The following is a 19,347-nucleotide window of genomic DNA, read 5'->3' on the forward strand; positions in this document are numbered from 1 at the left end:
GTACTGGGTTCAATTACTCAAGAAGTCTTCGAGCCACTCACATACTTGGGAACCAATCCCATATGCTCGTACCTTAGTTAGGAGTCTGCAGTGAGGCACCGAGTCAAACGCTTTCCGGAAGTCAAGGAGCATGGCATCCGTCTGATACCCTTCATCCATGGTTCGCAAGATATCATGTGAAAAAATGGCGAGTTGCGTTTCGCAGGAGCGATGCTTTCTAAAGCCTTGCTGATGCATGGACAGCAACCAAATTCATTATATTCGAACTGAGATTATGTTCGAGAATCCTGCAACAAACCGATGTTAAGGACATTGGTCTGTAATTTTGAGGATCCGTCCTTCTACCCTTCTTATATACAGGCGTCACCTGCGCTTTTTTCCAGCCTCTCGGGACTTTACGTTGGGCAAGAGATTCGCGATAAATGCAAGCTAAGTAAGGAGCCATTGCAGTAGAGTACTCTCTGTAAAACCGAATTGGAATCCCATCAGGACCTGGCGATTTATTTATTTTCAACCCATTCAGCTGCTTCACAACCCCAGGGATGTCTATCACTATGTCCTCCATACGGGAATCAGCGTCTTCCTCTACAGTTTTTGCCCTTTATATCCCTCTAGTACCATAGAAGTCTTTCCCTCATGTCTTAACAAATGTCTTATCATGCTGTCCCTTCTCCTTTTCAGTGTTTTCCACATATTTCTTTCCTCTTCGATTCTGCACAGAACTTCAACATTCCTTAACTTTTCAGCCCAAATTTTCGACATTCGTCTTTAGCACCACATCTCAAATGCTTCGATTCTCTTCTGTTCTGATTTTGCCGCAGACCATGTTTCATTACCATACAACGCTGTGCTCCAAGCGTACATTCTCAGAATTATCTTCCTCAAATTAAGGCCTATGTTTGATACTGGTAGACTTCTCTTGGCCAGGAAAGTCCTTTTTGCCGGTGCTAGTCTTCTTTTGATATCCTCTTTGGTCCAGCCATCATTGGTTATTTTGCTGCCTAGGTAATAGGATTCCTTAACTTCATCTACTTCGTGAACATCATTCCTGATATTAAGTTTCTCGCTGTTCTCATTTCTAGTACTTCTCATTGCTTTCATCTTTCTTCGATTTACTCTCAACCCACATTCTGCAGTCATTAGGCTGTTCACTCCGTTCAGCAGATCATGTAATTCTTCTTCACTTTGATTCATGGTAGCAATGTCATCAACGAACAGTATCATCGATATCCTTTCACCTCTAATTTTAATTCCATTCCTGGACCTTTCCTTTATTCCCATAATTGCTTCTACGATGTACAGATTCAACAGTAGGGGCGAAACACTACATCCCTGTCATCTCTTTTTAATCAGAGCACTTCGTTGTTGGCTGTGCTGTCTTATTATTCCTTCGTGGTTCTTGCACATATAGTGTATTTCCCATCTCTTCCTATAGCTTACCTCCATTTTTCTCAGAATTTCTATGATCTTGCATCATTTTACATCTGCATTCATTTTTACATTAACTGAATCTCAAAGATTGCAAGTCAACCAGGATCATGAATACAGGGTGTTTCAAAAATGACCGGTATATTTGAAACGGCAATAAAAACTAAACGAGCAGCGATAGAAATACACCGTTTGTTGCAATATGCTTGGGACAACAGTACATTTTCAAGCGGACAAACTTTCGAAATTACAGTAGGTACAATTTTCAACAACAGATGGCGCTGCAAGTGATGTGAAAGATATAGAAGACAACGCAGTCTGTGGGTGCGCCATTCTGTACGTCGTCTTTCTGCTGTAAGCGTGTGCTGTTCACAACGTGCAAGTGTGCTGTAGACAACATGGTTTATTCCTTAGAACAGAGGATTTTTCTGGTGTTGGAATTCCACCGCCTAGAACACAGTGTTGTTGCAACAAGACGAAGTTTTCAACGGAGATTTAATGTAACCAAAGGACCAAAAAGCGATACAATAAAGGATCTGTTTGAAAAATTTCAACGGACTGGGAACGTGTCGGATGAACGTGCTGGAAAGGTAGGGCGACCGTGTACGGCAACCACAGAGGGCAACGCACAGCTAGTGCAGCAGGTGATCCAACAGCGGCCTCGGGTTTCCGTTCGCCGTGTTGCAGCTGCGGTCCAAATGATGCCAACGTCCACGTATCGTCTCATGCGCCAGAGTTTACATCTCTATCCATACAAATTTCAAACGCGGCAACCCCTCAGGGCCGCTACCATTGCTGCACGAGAGACATTCGCTAACGATATAGTGCACAGGATTGATGACGGCGATATGCATGTGGGCAGCATTTGGTTTACTGACGAAGCTTATTTTTACCTGGACGGCTTCGTCAATAAACAGAACTGGCGCATATGGGGAACCGAAAAGCCCCATGTTGCAGTCCCATCGTCCCTGCATCCTCAAAAAGTACTGGTCTGGGCCGCGATTTCTTCCAAAGGAATCATTGGCCCATTTTTCAGATCCGAAACGATTACTGCATCACGCTATCTGGACATTCTTCGTGAATTTGTGGCGGTACAAACTGCCTTAGACGACACTGCGAACACCTCGTGGTTTATGCAAGATGGTGCCCGGCCACATCGCACGGCCGACGTCTTTAATTTCCTGAATGAATATTTCGATGATCGTGTGATTGCTTTGGGCTATCCGAAACATACAGGAGGCGGCGTCGATTGGCCTCCCTATTCGCCAGACATGAACCCCTGTGACTTCTTTCTGTGGGGACACTTGAAAGACCAGGTGTACCGCCAGAATCCAGAAACCATTGAACAGCTGAAGCAGTACATCTCATCTGCATGTGAAGCCATTCCGCCAGACACGTTGTCAAAGGTTTCGGGTAATTTCATTCAGAGATTACGCCATATTATTGCTACGCATGGTGGATATGTGGAAAATATCGTACTATAGAGTTTCCCAGACCGCAGCGCCATCTGTTGTTGAAAATTGTAACTACTGTAATTTCGAAAGTTTGTCTGCCTGAAAATGTACTGTTGTCCCAAGCGTATTGCAACAAACGGTGTATTTCTATCGCTGCTCGTTTAGTTTTTATTGCCGTTTCAAATATACCGGTCATTTTTGAAACACCCTGTATAAGGTAACAAAGACATGTATACAGCAAACTATCGATGGTCTGCATCTAACTTTAATTTAGGGCTGTACATCATTAATGTCCGATAATACCCTCACCTCAGATGAACACTCACCATCGAGAACAACGTACTGGGTTCAATTACTCAAGAAGTCTTCGAGCCACTCACATACTTGGGAACCAATCCCATATGCTCGTACCTTAGTTAGGAGTCTGCAGTGAGGCACCGAGTCAAACGCTTTCCGGAAGTCAAGCTGCTGAACTGTGTGGTGCAACTACACCAGACTCTCGACGCTGCTGTTCGCAGTTGCGGATGAGATGCGGGTTCCTGCCCAGGGTAGTGTATTGGAAGAAGTAAGGCGTGCACATCGGAGATACCACGTTACTTGCAGATTAGCTCTTCTTGTGGCACCCAATGGGCATCTCTTCCCCTACAGCCCCAGGATCGATCGTTTACGTAGCAAGGCACCTCGCCCTGCCGGTTTGACGACTACCAGTAGATGCACGCCGCCTCAGCCACAGCACGGGCTACGCCGTCACCACTATCAGCCGGTCCTCGAAGGCCGCCCCTAGGCATCTTCCTTTCGCCTTCACTTTCGTCTGAACTTGGGCCCAGCTGCTAGTCCGGCTTCCTGTCAGCGACGTCATGCCATCGGATCCCGCCGCTGCCTCTCCCAAAGTCCGCCGTGTTCAAACACTTTGCTGATCTACTGGCCATGTACGCACTTACCTGTGCCAAATCGTACGTCGAGTCTTAACCTTACAGCTTATGACTAATGTTAGAACATCTTCTTTAAATTTATAAAAATGACATTTACAACTGAAAAAAATGAATTTTAATTTTGAATTAAAATAAAACTTGTGGTAATAAAGACAAATGATGTAAATTTTGACATTAAGTATTACATTGGGTTTATCAATTTGTATTAAAAATCCTTTGCCATGAAAGGAAAAACGTTAATATTCTTGAAATGTTTCACTCAAAATCCTTAAAAATCTTCGCCCAAATAGTTTTTTGGCAGCATGACTTTTACCCAGGTTAGTGTTACTGAGGTTTAGTGTTTTCAGTTCTCGTTTAGAAACATCCAAGTGTGTAGTTGTATGCATTTTACTAGTTTAGTAGTGTATGCATTCTACTACCCACACCACTATTGTTAATTAAAATTACTAAGATACTTTATTTGACTCCCTTTTATTGACGCGTGCCACCCATTTTGAGGACGTCCCCAATCAGCTGTCACCATCATCCGTCTTCCACTTGTACTTTTTTCTCTGTAGCTTTCTTTATTTTGATTTTGTGCAAATGATCATTTTTGCCTGTTGAACAATCGTATCATTAGTGGCAGCACACACTTTCTTAGCCGGCCGTGGTGACCGAGCAATTCTAGGCGCTTCAGTCTGGAATCGAGCTACCGCCACGGTCGCAGGTTCGAATCCTGCCTCGGGCATAGATGTGTGTGATGTCCTTAGGTTAGTTAGGTTTAAGTAGTTCTAAGTTCTAGGGGACTGATGACCACAGCTGTTAAGTCTCATAGTGCTCAGAGCCATTTGAACCATTTTTGAACACTTTCTTATCACAAAACGACTGCGACAAATGCCTACTTGAATTTCTTCACACAGTACATCTTTTCAGTTTGCTACTTCGATAAACATTCTCCAGTCTCATATGGTGATCGTCCTGCATACGCTCAATAACCTCCACTCACGAGCAGTGCATCAAGATCCCGTTGAAACAACACAAATGATCGCTTTCGCACTTGCGACAAGCCCGCCTTCATCTTTATAAATTGGTCAATCTTACAGGGAGGAGGAGCCATGCAGTAACATGGTCAAAGAACACCAAACTCGTGATTTGTCAATCATTAACTCAGATAAAAATTTTCCTCTGTTGTAAAGACAAAATTTTCAGCTGCAAAATGCGTCCTGACGCTTCTTTTTGAAGACTTAGTCATATCAAAGATTTGTTATGAATCTTTGTCTTTAATTTATGGTGCTGTTACACACCATCCTGCTGGACGCCTAATTATTCATACATTGCTCCAGGCAATTCACCAAACATTTTGTAGGTGGTGTAAGTAATGTACTTGATTATCATGAATTGCTAATTTTCAGGTTTGTTTGCAGTTCTGATACATGACGTTTCTAGTTCATTCTCAGATATACTTTGCTACAAAGGATCACTTCGCTTGTTTCATCGCTACCTTGAAAAATATTGGTTCAACGATTATTTTCAAACTAACCTTTCTTTTTTTGTTTCCTTGAGATGCACCATAGTAAACAGAAAAGAATTTGTGGTATACTTTCTTCAGCATTCATAAAGTGTATTTCCAGTTGCGAATACGAACAACCATTAGCTGTGTAATGAAATGGCGGCAATGAAAATTTTTACTGGTGCGCGATTCGATCGTGGATCTCTCGCTTATCGGCTTACCATTGAGCTACCCGAGAACGACTCACAGCCTGACCCGAACTTCCATATGTCTTCTACCATGTGTCTATAACCTGTACTCTACATCCAATATGTATGCTCCCATACAACGGAGACATTTTATTTGAAAATCAGTTTGCCCAGTGTCGGTGGATAAATACAATATTGTAGGCCTGTGTTATTCGAAATTTCAATGCAAAATCAGGAGTTACTGTGGTACGCCAAATTGTTTCACCATCATTGTCTTATCTTGTGTTTTCGCCCATTTTTGCCCCACTATCATTATCTTGTGGAGCACCTCTTTTAATGTTTCAGCATGATGTGATAGTGACCTCAGAGGGAAGTCCACTACTTCTTGTACCAGTTCAGACGTATGTTTGTTCTTTAACACAGTCAGTGGTCGGAAACGTGTGGTGCTGTGAGGCAGCTCATTATGGCGTCTTGAAAATTCAACAAGCACATGTCCCAAGTAACGTGCTGTCTGGTGCACTATATCCTACGAAGATTTTCTAAGTCGTTCATAATGAATTCAAAGGGTTTGAACTTGGTGGTACCTACTGATGTATACCGGCTTTATGTAATGTTTCCTTAATGTATCCTCCACATTTGTGAACGATACTGTGGATTATTGCCCTACGGAATATGATCTACACATCCCATTTGCCTAAGGAAGTCCTCGCACAACGTCTTACTTACGGAAAAACCTGTCATCTTTCTGATTGTGTGAGCATCACGTATTTTGTCGTCAATTTCACTACGGTCATAATTTATGTAAATCCGTGTGACTTGCATGGTAGGGGGTCCATGACATCGGATGCTGCTGTTTCCTTAATTTAGAGCGTACAATGAGATACATTGGTGCCTGTTTTTGGACTGTCATGGTTTTGGCCTTCTGACAATGTTTACATATTGTCAACACCTTCTGTATTTGGCTCTCCACAACATTAAAATCATGCATACTTCTTAGCTTCACGAAGCACTTCTTGGCATCAAAGTGTGCACTTCTGAGATGTATGTACCAAATAACTTTATTTATCAGCTCCTCTGGTATACACACTACACAGAAGGTGCTGTCCATTTGGCTGCCAAAGAACAGAATGCTTTTATATAACAAATAGTGCTGCCTGATCTGTGTTTGAGTCTTATCTTTGAACTTTGTCTTAATGTTGAGAAGATGCAATTCTTTATCCTCTTCCATATGTATGTTCTTCATCTATACTATGATGAACTTTTCGAATGCCACCTTTTTCATGTAACAGATCGAGAAAGAGTCACCTTCAATGGCTTTCACCCTTTTATCCGTCGCTGCAATAGGTTATCAAAACGGAACATCTAATATAACATTTGTCACGCCTGGGGGTAAATTTCTGTGAAATCATACTCCTTGATTACAGAAATGGAATGTCCCTGTTTCCCACGCAGGACTTTCTCATCCATTAAAAATTATGCTTTGTGGTCGGTTTGGACTTTGTTTTCCTCCCATAGAAGTTACTGAAATTTCTGAAATCCCCAGAAGACTGCCAGGGCCTTCAGATCAGTATCCAAATAGTTGTGCTTCCACTTCATGAGCAAACAGCTTCCCAAAGCATAGTCTCGTGTGTCATTTTCCCATTTTGTTCGTATTTCTGGAAGATTAACACGCCAAGTCTTGTTCTAGAATTATCTGTTTCCATGTAAAAGTTCTCTCAAATTTCGATGAGATCGGAATTGGGCCACAAACAGCTGCCTTCAAATTGCAGAGCACTCTATCTGGGTCTCGTCCCACACAAATGGCATCTTTTTCCATGTCATGGCACAGGGTCTAGGAGTGGCTACTTATTCAATACACACAAACCCTTTAAAAAAATTTACCACCCCCACAAACCCTCAAAGCTGTGTTGTTTTTTAAGGTATGTCTAATTCAGTGATTGCCTCCACTTACTCTGGATCTGGCGCTATCCTTCTCCTGAAATGAAAGGCCATAGGAAATGGACATGTCTAGTCCCAACATAGTACCTACTAATAGTAACAGCTACTCCATGTGCATATATCTTGTTCAGTAATGCACCAAACACCTCACAGTGCTGTCCTCAGTTCCTTTCTTCTATTAAGGCATCATCAAAATAGACTTAACTCTGCCCTAAGGCAACCATCTAGAATGGTCCCTAATCCTTGAATGAATGCTGCAGAGGACTCATTGAGGCCAAAATGTAACTATTTAAATTGGAAGCACCTACCGAATGTGATAAAGGCAATGTACTTCTGACACTCAGTTGCCAGTTCAATTTGCCAGAAACTCGACCGGAGATCTGTTGACATAAACACAGATAATCCGTGAAATTTCTGTAACAGTTTTTCTGATTTCTCTGGATGGTCTATATCTTCTACAATCTAGAGTCGAGGACTAGGCAGATACTTCTATCCCATTTGTCTACTACTCATAATGGACTGTTGTAAGTGGAGGATGGTTGTTGTCCCATCATTGTCCATCATCTTTTGCACTGTGTTACATCAAAAATGAAGGAAATTGCAAAATATAATCTGTACAATTTCAACATTCATTAATTCCAGCAATCAGGCTAAGTTTAGTTATCAAAGGAAAGTCACCAAGTAAAGCAGAATTGGTGTCTACCTCTACGAAGTGTTATAGGCTCTTTGCTGTTCCTAACTATATAAACGATTGATGAGGCAATCCGAATACCCATCTTAGTTTGTCTGCAGTTGATACTGACACTTACCGTCTAGTAAAGTCATTAGAAGCAAAACCAATTGAAAAACGACTTACACACGGTATCTGTACAGTGTGAAAACTGGCAATTGTCTGTAATTAAGGAAAAGTGTGAGGTTATCCACATTCCTACAACAAGGAAACCGTAAAATTGTGGTTAGATGAAAAATGACACCAATGTAAAGGTTGGCAGTTCATCTTAAGGGGGTAGGGCGTCAAACAGGCAGACTTCAAGCACGAGAGGCACCACAGGACATTCTCATTTCCACTCTCCATACTTTTAGAAATAAATTGCTAAAACTTTGTCAGCACGACCAGGAAGAATTCAGAATTGCAGTGGATGTTCAAAAAATTAAAAAAAAATTTTACATGTGAAATTTCATTATTATTTCACTTACTATTAGCTGTATTTGTTGTTGTAGATGCACTTTTCTTCATAAATAAGAGAGATTCTTCGATAAATTTTTGGACAGCATACAAACCATACTCACAGGTGTATGAAACTAGAATTTTCCAAATCTACTAAAACAGTGGTAAGAAATTGAGACAATTAACTATAAAATTTTAAGTTTTTTCTAAGCATGAAGTTTTCATAAATTAAATAAATTCTAGAGTTTCACATAACTAAGTATGGTTGTAAGCTATTCAAAATTCATAGAAGAATCTCTCTTACGTATGCAGAAAAATGTACCTGTAGCAAGAAATGTAGTCAATAGTAAGTGAAAAAAATGTTGAAATTTCACATATAAAAAAAATTATTTTATTATTTTTTAACTTCCACTGTTATGAGTGAGAATCATGAATTCTTCTTGGTCATGCTGACGAAGTTATTTGAATTTATCTGTAAAGGTATAGACATTGGTAACTAAACTGTCCTGTTCTGCCTCTCCTGCTCCAACTCGGCCCATTTGATGTCCTACTCCTCTTAGCATGTAGGAATTAAAATTCCAAATAATCTAATCTGGAATGATTATATAGATAACGTTGTGTGGAAGGCGAGACAATTTTTTTTTTTTTTATTTTTTTTTATTTTTTTTTTTTTTTTTGGCAGAACACTTAGAAGATACATCAAGTCCTTCCTCTGTTAGAATATTGCTGTGCGCAATGAATCTTGAATCTTTACCTGCCAGGGTTGATGGAAGCCACCCAAAAATTCCAACAGCACAGCTCGTCTTGTATTATCGCGAAATAGGGGAGAGAGTGTCATGGAAATGATAAGCGAGCTGAGGCGGCAGTGTTTAAAGCAAATGCTGTTTCCATTGCGCCGAGAACTTTTCAGGAAATTTCAATTACCAACTTTCTTCTCTGAATGCGAAAATATTTTATTGACGCCAACGTGCAGGAATATCATAATAAAATAATCGAAATCGGATCTCATGGGGAGAGGTGTAAGTTTTCTATTTCCCATGCGCTGTTCAAGAGTGCAACGGCAGAGAAATAGTCTGGAAGTAGCTCGGTGAATTCTCTGCCTGTCACTTAAGTATGAATTTCAGAGTAGCCATATACCTGTAAATGTAGACGTCGAATATGTCATCTTCCCCTGTGTAGGCAAAGTTTCTGAAAGTGTGAGAGTTTCTGCATTGATCAAATTGGCAGCAAACTTTAAACAAAAAGAAAAGAATTAAATAATAATAATTTCTTGCAGCATGTCACTGAAATATTATTGTTTGCGTAGAGCAATATTTTAAGTAATGTGTAATGTGTAAAGTATGTGCCAGATGTCTATGTATGATGTGAGTTGATACGTATGTAACTATAGTTACTTTTGGGTTAACATAATATTATCAGTTATGAGAATAGTACGTTGAAGTACTTTTCATGTCTGCTACATATCATTTTACATTCATATTAACAACAGTAATATGCTTTGGATTGTATTTGAATATGGATTTTAAGATAATATGTCTCAGTAGTGATGTATAGGTTCTGTTTCTCATCAATATAGTAACAACCTAAAGCCAAGAATGAATTTCTCATGGTTTTAACATACCTACTCTTCCTAACTTACACTGAGGTGACAAAACTCATGGGATAGCGATAATGCACATACACAGACGACTGTAGTGTCGTGTACACAAGATATAAAAGGGCAGTGCAATGGATGTCATTTGTACTCAGATCATTCACGTGGAAAGGTTTCCGAAATGATTGGGGTCGCACCATGGGAAGTTACAGACTTTGAGCCGGCCAGTGTGGCCGAGCGGTTCTAGGCGCTACAGTCTGGAACCGCGCGACCGCTACGGTCGCAGGTTAGAATCCTGCCTCGGGCATGGATGTGTGTGATCTCCTTAGGTTAGTTAGGTTTAAGTAGTTCTAAGTCCTAGGGGACTGATGACCTCAGAAGTTACGTCCCATAGTGCTCAGAGCCATTTGAACCATTTGAACAGACTTTGAATGCGGAATAGAAGTTGGAGCTAGATGCACGGGACATTCCTTTTCGCAAATTGGTAGGGAGATCAGTATTCCGAGATCCATACTGTAGAGAGTGAGCTGAGGATACCAAATTTCAGGCATTTCCTTCCACCAAAAACAACGCAATGGCCGACTCCTTTCACTTAACGACCGAGAGCAGCGGTGTTTGTTTAGAGTTGTCAATGATAATAGCGAGCAACACTGGGTGAAATAACCGCAGAAATCAATGTGTGACGTACGACGAAAGTCTCCGATAGGATAATGCGGAGAAATTTTGCATCACTGTGCTATGGCAGCAGACGTCTTGACACGTGTACCATTGCTAACAGCAGAAATCGTCTGCAGCGTCTCTCCCGGGCTTGTGACCATATCAGCTGGGCCCTAGACAAGTGGAAAACCGTGGCCTGGTCACATGAGTCCCGATTTCAGTTGGTAAGAGCTGATGGTAGGGTTCGAGTGTGGCACAGACCCCTCGAAGCCATGGATCCAAATTGTCAACAAGGCAGTGTGTCCAATGTCGTGATGGCTCCAGAATACAACGGTGTAGGTTATGTTTACATGGAATGGACTGGATCCTCTGGTACAACTGCACCGATCATTGACTGCAAATGGTTATGTCCAGCTACTTGGAGACCATCTGCAGTCATTTATGGATTTCATGTTCCCAAACAACGATGGAATTTTTATGGATGACGAAGTGCCACATCACAGGGCCACAGTTGTTCGTGACTGGTTTGAAGAACATTATGGACAGTTCGAGCGAATGATCTGGGCACCCAGATTGTCCGAGATGAATCCCATCGAACATTTATGGAACATAATCGAAAGAGTAGTTCGTGCACAAAATCCTGCACCAGCAACACTGTCGCGATTGTGGACGGCTGCAGAGGCAGCATGGCTCTACATCTATGCAGGGGACTTCCACCGACTTGTTGAGCCGAGCTGCTACACTATGCTGGCCAAAAGAAAGACCGAAGCGATGTTTCAAGGCGTCCCACGACTTTTTTCTCCTCAGTGTACGAACATTTAATAAAATGATGCAGTTTGCTTTATTATTCATTGTATTTCCTGATCGTTACTTGTGTTCAACTGTTATTTTACTTGTACCGTTACTATCATATTGGATTTTGAGCTCAGTTCCTGCAGAAAATAATTATGAATGAAGGATGTAGCTGCCTTTTTGCAAGTAAAAACATTATTGTTTTGCTTCAACACCTAAACAGTTTTCACTGCAGTTGTGACACCTTCAGTGTATTTTTCTTTTATTTTTTTGAAATACATACATCCATTTTATATTTGTGTCACGAAATACATTACGTCGGAGTTTGTTGATATTTAAATTACATATGCACCTTAACTTTTATTTTACATTGCGTGTGTACTGTGGCTGCCAACCAAAATCATAAGTTGCCTTCTGAATAAAATATTCCTTAATAACCTTGAAAACAAAATCTTTGAAGAAATAATAAATCTAAAAGAGTAGAAAGCAATATATTGTAACCAATTTATTGATAACACAATTTGCTTGATAGATGGAGCACATGACTGGATATTACAGTTATAAAGAGACGTCTATACTACTCACCCAAAAATACACTTCATCCTTGAAACTGAAACAGACAAAAATATAAATTTCCTAGACGTCACGAAAGAAAAAAAGAAACATTAGTTCTCAACATACAGAAAATCTACATCAACCAGTACAGTTACCCACAACAGGGCAAACTATATGACAGTCCACAAGCATGGTAGCCTCAGCTAGATCCTACACAAGTTGAACAGAATTCCAATGGACAAATTAGCTACACATAAGAACTAAACACAGTCAGACAGACTGCCACAGAGAATGCGTGCAATGTAAACACTGTTGACGAACTATACATGAAATAAAAACAAAACTAACACCAAACACATACAACAATATTACAACACAACACACCAGCAAGAACCACACAACAGAAAAAACTCTCAAGGCGAACAAGATGAAGAAACCAAAAGAAAACAAGAAAACGTGGCTCACTCTGACGGTTGACAACAAAACAACTCACACAGTAGGAAACATCACGAGAAAACAGGGTATACATGCGGCATACAAACCAAGCAACACACTGCAGAAAATATTTGAAATATCCAGCATCACCACAGATCACTTCAACAAAGCATGCATACTCATCAGCTAATCTGGAAAGATTGTGATGCAGTATACATTGGACAGACACACAGAAATTGCACGATGAGATACTCAGAACATTTAAGAGCACTAGTGAGTGACAACATACATTCCACATTTGCAGAATACCTTTTTAAAAACAACCATCACACTTATTGCATAGAAACATACCTCCAAATTCTAAAATGCAGTAATTATCTGTATTCTTTAACAACAGAAGCATCTTACCACATCTAAAAATTTATCACACAGGGCAAAAAAGTTATCAGTGACCAATCAGTACCATGTAATAAAACATTATCCAACACTCTAAACGGACTATCAGACAAAACAAATAAAACACACTCATACACATGCATGCACACATACACACACATGTACACATGCATTCAGACACACACACACGCACACGAATACAAACGGAACAGATACAAGGTTCGCAGACGTCAAACCAAAATAAAACAAAACCGTAAAGAAATGGCTATTGGAAGTGCATCGGAATCATAAATTTATGCAGTGAAATGTGTGTCCAAGCCACAGCAACATAGGAAGGCCAGTATTCACAAACGCAAAAGAGAAAAGTGAGAAACACTGTCGAAATAAGAAATAAAATTCATTAATAAAAAAACTATGTCAAATAGTTCTCCATACCTGAGCTTCACAAAAATTTTACCTATGTCCAAAAAGCAATTCAACTACATTAAAATAACAAAAACAGTTGGGCATCCATTAAATAAGCTGTCACAGCTCAGGACTAGCAAAATAATATTACACAATGGTAAGACGAAAAATGGACATTTACCACAATTTTACCTGAACATACATTCAAAGACTGCATTATAAACAAAAATTCAATGCAGACGTTATTGTAGCATCTCTTGTGTTTGCAGATGACATGGTTTACTAATTTAGACTGCAGCTACAGGACACACTCATTGTAAAATAAAGTGTATAAATATTTCAAATAACAACAAAATCCTATGTGACATATTCCCTAACTTAAGCATAATCTGGATGTATGTATTTCGGAAACACAAAATAAAAAGAAACCACTGATGATACCATAAGTGTGATGAAACATGTAAGGGTGTTAAAGCAAAACAATAATTTGTGTACTAGTGAAAACGTGGACCTTATCGTTAATTCATTATTTATCCTTGCTATTTATTCGTGAGAATACTGCTGTAGTGCTACTAATACCTCAATAGTGAAGTATAACTATGCTGATGGACAAAGTTTACTTCATTTGTAATCTGGCAGCTAGGTTTATAGGATTTGTCGACCTGAAAAGTATTCGACAGTGCAAAATTGTACAAGACGTTCGAAATAATGAAAAAAAAATTTGAGGTCAACTGTAGGGAAAGATGAATAATACAAAATTTGTACAAAAACCAAGAGGCAACAATGAGAGTGCGAGACCAAGAACTAAGTGCTTCGATTAGAAAAGTGTAAGACAGATGTAGTCTTTCACCCAACTGTTCAATCTATACATCAAAGAAGCAAGAACGGAAGTAAAAGAAAGATTCAAGAGTCGAATCAAAATTCAAAGTGAAAGGATATCAATGGTAAGTCTCACTGATGACATTGTCATTAACAGTGACAGTGAAGACAAATTATCTGCTGAATGGAATGAACAATTTGATTAGTACAGAATATGGATTGTTAGGGAGCAAGACGTCGCGGGGGCAGGATGCCGGGACTGGTGATCATGAAGCAGACGAAGTTACAGAATCTGCTACCTAAGTAGAAAAATAAAGACAAATTATCTGCTGAATGGAATGAACAATTTGATTAGTACAGAATATGGATTGTTAGGGAGCAAGACGTCGCGGGGGCAGGATGCCGGGACTGGTGATCATGAAGCAGACGAAGTTACAGAATCTGCTACCTAAGTAGAAAAATAACCAGTGACGAACAGAGTGAGGACGACATCGAAGGTAGAGTAGCACTGTCATAAAGAGCATTATAGGTCAAGAGTAGTCTACTAGTATCGAACATATTTAAAAGTAGTTATGTCTTCAATGTGTAATTGGGATTTTCCCAAGGCAGCTGTGAAAGGAGGTAGGTCATTGGTTGTTGCTTTAACTCCGGCTGTGGTTATCTGAAACATGACATTAACTTATCACCCTGATCCTTACTGATGTAATTTTAGGTCATTGTAGAAATTTGCAAAAAAAACTTGGCATAATTATAGATATATGAAAAAATGGCCTTTTTTGGTTCCGACTTTTGCCCGCAAAAATGCTCTATATCAACATAAATCGGCTACGACGAACTGAAGAGAATTCAATTTGCGTCAGAGGAGACCAAAAATTTTGAAAATCGGACGAATACTGTTACATGGGCGAAGACAAACATGCAAAAAAAGATGGTTTTGAGAAGAATCCTTTTGACAAATATTTGTCACTGATGAAGTGATAACAAAATGGGACAAAGCTTGAGTCGTACGGGATATCATCGACACCTGGTCCATAGTAATTATAGCCACGGCCACTTTCTGCTACCTTGACCTGATAAGCCCTCATTTTCGGCCTCAAAGCCCTTTTCGTCACTGAGCGCATCGCCGCTGGCGCCTCAATCTTCACAGAATCGGCGCATTTCATCGCGGATTTTGATTTGAAGGGCATTAATGCAGTACGGCCTACACTGAGTAGACATACGACCGAATTTGAATCTATGTAGACAAACTCGTTTCTACTTATTTTTGTAAAGTATCTCCAAGTGAGACTATTAAAACTTTCTATCATATTCTGAGTAAAACTGCCCAAGCAATGCTCCAGCAAATCTGGTTTACTCTAATTAGTACCAACGGGGGTAATGGCATGGGGGTTTTGTGTTTATAACTTTCCAATTCACCGCTTGCTTTAGCTTCAAACGCTCACAAAATCGTTGCTTTTTGAGTAGGCGCATAATGTTCTGGGGAACAATTCTTCAATATACCGTGTGATCAGAAAGTCAGTATAAATTTGAAACGTGAATAAATCACAGAATAATGTAGATAGAGAGGTACAAAATAACACACATGCTTGGAATGACATGGGGTTTTATTACAACCAAAAAATACAGAAGCTCAAAAAATGTCCGACAGATGGCGCGTCATCTGATCAGAATAGGAATAATTAGCATAAAGTAAGACAAAGCAAAGATGATGATCTTTACAGGAAATACTCAATATGTCCACCATCATTCCTCAACAATAGCTGTAGTCGAGGACTAATCTTGTGAACAGCACTGTAAAGCATGTCCGGAGTTATGGTGAGGCATTGGAGTCGGATGTTGTCTTTCAGCATCCCTAGAGATGTTGGTCGATAACGATACACTTGCGATTTCTGGTAACCCCAAAGCCAATAATCCCACGGCCTGAGGTCTGGGGTGGAGCGCCATCCTGCATAAACATTGTACGTTCCAGTAGGTGTTTATCAATCAGGCTGGGGATGATGCGATTCTGTAACATATCGGCGTACCTCTCACCCGTCACAGTAGCGGTTACAAAACCAGAATCACGCATTTCCTCGAAGAAATAAAGCCCGATAACGGTAGATATGGTAAATCCAACCCATACCGTGACTTTCTCGCCGTGCAATGGAGTTTCCACGACAGTTCTACGAATTTCGGGAGTCTAAATTCTGCGGTTGTGGGCGTTGACAGACCCTCGGAGCGTGAAATGAGCTTCGTTGGTCCACAACACGTTACTCAACCAATCGTCATCTTCCGCCATCTTTTGAAACGCCCACACCGCAAACGCCCTCCGCTTCACTAAATCGCCATTTAACAGTTCATGATGCCGATGGGTTTTATATGGATAGCATCGGAGGGTACGCCTCAATGCCAACCAAACAGTAGTGTATGGAATCAGGGGCGGATCCAAGGGGAGGAGGGGGGGTCATGGGGGCAATTGCCCACCCTCCACCCCCGGTGCGTGACCGATCTTTTTTTTCTGACTGCTTTAGGGGCTGATTTCGTCGGCCTACCTAGTATGTTTTACTTGAAGTCGAAGATGTAAACAATGGCACGAAGTTTGATGTAACAATTCAAAAAGAGACCTTGAAGGCTCTTCCATTTAGCGAAAAACTACAGAAGAAACAACTATACTTACAAATAAAATGATTATATTCGCTGAGGCATGAGCGATCTGTGTCCCTTTTTTATCACTTTCCCTGCAGTGCGTATGTAAGATTTTGTTTCTAGGGGCAATTTGAAAAGAGATGGCGTTGATAATTAAGCGATGAACACCGAAGGAATACTTGAAAATATTCTCATTAGTTGCAAATAGTGAGAACCTTACGACAGTCCCTTTTATTCTGCAATTGCACGTTTTCGATCTGGATGAACGCTTCGGTCGACGCCAAGTTTATCGTGACAACCCTCAAACAAATTCGGCAGAAGAATATTACAGAGTAACAGTCTTTGCTCCCCTACTGGAATTCGTTATATCTCATTTACGAGAAAGATTCTCTGATGAAACTTTGGATGTGTTCAACCTTTCTGTTTTCAGTCCAGAAAGTGTTGTGAAGATCTGCAGGTGAAACCGAAAAAATTGCAGAGCCCCTCACCAACTACTTCGGTTCGTCGCTTGACGTGGACAAAGGCATTGCTTCTCTTATGTTACGGGATGAAATGTTGTTGTGGCGAGAGAAATGGAATCAACAAAAGGAACGACAAAAAGAGCTTCCAGCCATCTCCCTTGACATGTTGGCTAGATGTGATAAGGATGCATATCCTATAATACATAAGCTTTTATTGGTCCTGACAACACTTCCAGTGACAACTGCATCTGCTGAAAGGTCGTTTTCGTCGTTGCGGCGCCTGAAAACTTATTTAAGAACATCGATGAATGAAAACCGCCTCCTTGGTCTTGCACTTATGCATATTCATTACCAGATTCCTGTATACGTAGAAAACGTAATTACAAGATTTTCAAAAAGTGGGCGTAGAAAGTGATTAGAATTTAATATTTAAGAGCAGTATTGTGAATATACATATTTAATATTAAATTTCATTTTATTTATACTTTTGCATTTCTAATTTATTTCTTATTTTTTTACAAGAAGAAAGAAAGGAATTTCTTATTGTTAATATTTACATTCATGAGGAAAAAAAGCTTATTAAGAGCATAAAATGACGTAATTAAGATGGTTTCCAGAACACAGTCAAATACCCTAATATAACTTTTCGCAGTCGTATCGTCATTGCTACGTATAAACACATGAGCGAATTCGATGCCAACATTCTGTCAAATGAAAGCAATTGGTGAAATAATTTCGAAGATTTAAGAATGGAAACAAATGAACACTAGCATTTTTATAGATAATTTTACATTAGCAGACAAACACAGAGTTTCTTAAGTGCACGTGTCGTATTTGAAGAATATTTTTTAGGTAATGCAGTAAGTTATTTCATTAAACACACTTAACACATAGTGATACACAATTAAACTAAAAACAAAATATTATATATACTACTGGCCATTAAAATTGCTACACCACGAAGATGACGTGCTACAGACGCGAAATTTAACCGACAGGAAGAAGATGCTGTGACATACAAATGATTAGCTATTCAGAGCATTCCCACAAGGTTGGCGCCGGTGGCGACACCTACAACGTGCTGACATGAGGAAAGTTTCCAACCGATATCTCATACACAAACAGCAGTTGACCGGCGTCGCCTGGTGATACGTTGTTGTGATGCCTTGTGTAAGGATGAGAAATGCGTACCATCACGTTTCCGACTTTGATAAAGATCGGATTGTAGGCTACCGCGATAGCGGTTTATCGTATCGCGACATTGCTGCTCGCGTTGGTAGAGATCCAATGACTGTTAGCAGAATTTGGAATCGGTGGGTTCAGGAGGGTAATACGGAACGCCGTGCTGGGTCCCAACGGCCTCGTATCACTAGCAGTCGAGATGCCATGCATCTTACCCGCATGGCTGTAACGGATCGTTCAGCCACGTCACGATCCCTGAGTCAACAGATGGGGACATTTGCAAGACAACAACTATCTGCACGAACAGCTTGACAGCGTTTGCAGCAGCATGGACTATCTGCTCGGAGACCATGGCTGCGGTTACCCTTGACGCTGCTTCACAGACAGGAGCGCCTGCCATGGTGTATTCAACGACAAACCTGGGTGCACGAATGGCACAACGTCATTTTTTCGGATGAATCCAGGTTCTGTTTACAGCATCATGATGGCTGCACCCGTGTTTGGCGACATCGTGGTGAACGCACATTGGAAGTGTGTATTCGTCATCGCCATACTGGCGTATCACCTGGCCTGATGGTATAGGGTGCCATTGGTTACACGTCTTGGTCACTTCTTGTTCGCATTGACGGCACTTTGAACAGTGGACGTTACATTTCAGGTGTGTTACGACCCGTGGCTCTACCCTTCATTCGATCCCTGCTAAACCCTACATTTCAGCAGGATAATGCACGACCGCATGTTGCAAGTCCTGTACGGGCCTATCTGGGTACAGAAAATTTTCGACTGCTGCCCTGGCCAGCACATTCTCCAGATCTCTCACCAATTGAAA

This window comes from Schistocerca serialis, unplaced genomic scaffold (genome assembly GCF_023864345.2).
Source record: "Schistocerca serialis cubense isolate TAMUIC-IGC-003099 unplaced genomic scaffold, iqSchSeri2.2 HiC_scaffold_863, whole genome shotgun sequence".
Lineage (NCBI taxonomy): Eukaryota > Metazoa > Arthropoda > Insecta > Orthoptera > Acrididae > Schistocerca > Schistocerca serialis.